Source organism: Myotis davidii, unplaced genomic scaffold, assembly GCF_000327345.1.
Source record: "Myotis davidii unplaced genomic scaffold, ASM32734v1 scaffold252, whole genome shotgun sequence".
Taxonomy (NCBI): Eukaryota; Metazoa; Chordata; class Mammalia; order Chiroptera; family Vespertilionidae; genus Myotis; species Myotis davidii.
The window spans coordinates 1,940,010-1,941,588 of record NW_006283768.1 but is presented as its reverse complement, the minus strand read 5'-3'; positions in this window follow the sequence as shown (position 1 = coordinate 1,941,588).

The following is a 1,579-nucleotide window of genomic DNA, read 5'->3' as shown; positions in this document are numbered from 1 at the left end:
ATATATATATATATATTCTGATTTAGTAGGTAGGGAATGGAGTGCAGAAACCTACAATCTTTAGGTGATTTCAAGGTAGGTGGACTTTGGCCACATTTAAACAAATACCACATCAATCAAACTATGTGCTCATTGGTAGATATAGAGATAAAAAGAGATAAATTTTAAGAATTTGTCTTGGCTGCAGTGGCTCAGTTGGTTGAGAGTCGCCCCATGCACTGAGAGGTTGCAGGTTCCATTCCCAGTCAGGGCACATACCTGGCTTGTGGGTTTGATCCAAGTAGGAGAACATACAGAAGGCAACCAATGGATGTTTCTCTCTCATATTGATGTTTCACTTTCTCTCCCCCCTCCCTCTCTAAGCAAGTCTTTGGGTAAAGGTTAAAAAAGGAGGAAGAATGTGAAAGTGGATCCTACAGGGACATCAATTTCTATTTCCACAAAGACTCCTGGTTTGTGAGACTGTGAGGTACACACACATAATGCCTGGCTTCAACTCCGGCGTTAGCATGTATTGACTGGGCAAATGATTTAATCTTGATTTGTCTCAGTTCCTTCTTTAGCTAACTGAGTATCATACAGTATCTACCTTACTAGAATGTTGCAGGATTAATTTATATATGTGAAGTGTGTAGAACAGTGCCTAGCATGTGGTAGGCACTAAACTATAATTTTTATTATCGTTACTTCTTCAGATGCCAATTGGCTAGCTGCTTTTTAGTCTATGTGTAGTCTTCACTGACCTTTTTTCTCTTATGATTTTCTTTTACTTTTGAGGGAAGCATGATTTTCATTTTAGAATTATAGTACTTTTATCTGATGACTATAAAGGTGCTTTTCCATAGTTTACCTTTAGTGACAATAAAAACTGAGTGTAAAATAGGGCATTCCTACTGCTACCTCGTACTAAACATGCCAGGAACTATCCGAGAACCAGAGCATATTTTGCCGTTAGAACTTAGGCTGACTCTAGAGTCTCACAGACTCTAAAAGTCTGACCTTCTTTTCTTTACTCTCTATTTCTTTCTTTTCTTTTTAAAAATATGTTTTATTGATTTCAGAGAGGAAGGGAGAAAGAGAGAGAGAGATAGAAACATCAATGGTGAGAGAGAATTATTGGTCAGCTGTCTCCAGCACGCCCCACACTGGGGACCAAGCCCACAACCCGGGCATATGCCCTTGAGTGCAATTGAACCTCGATCCTTCAATCTGCAGGCCGCAGCTCTATCCACTGAGCCAAACCACCTAGGACTACTCTCTGTTTCTTTCGAGAGGAGAGGAGAGAGAGGAAAAAGAGGGAGAGAGGAGAGGAGAGGAGAGGAGAGAAGAGGAGAGGAGAAGAGAGGGGAAGGGAAGGGAGGGGAGGGGAGGGAAGGGGAGAGAGAAAGAAGATAGGAGTCCCAGTGATAACCTCTAAGAACAAATTCAGATGTCTATTGCCTTTATAGGTCTTCCACTATTCCACATGAGAGCATTTGGAAACTAAAAGGCATGATCTTCAGTATATAAAGTTTATTTCCATTCATGTTTTCATATGGAACATGCTGTGGACTAAGAAAGTAGTCAATAAGAATTTTAA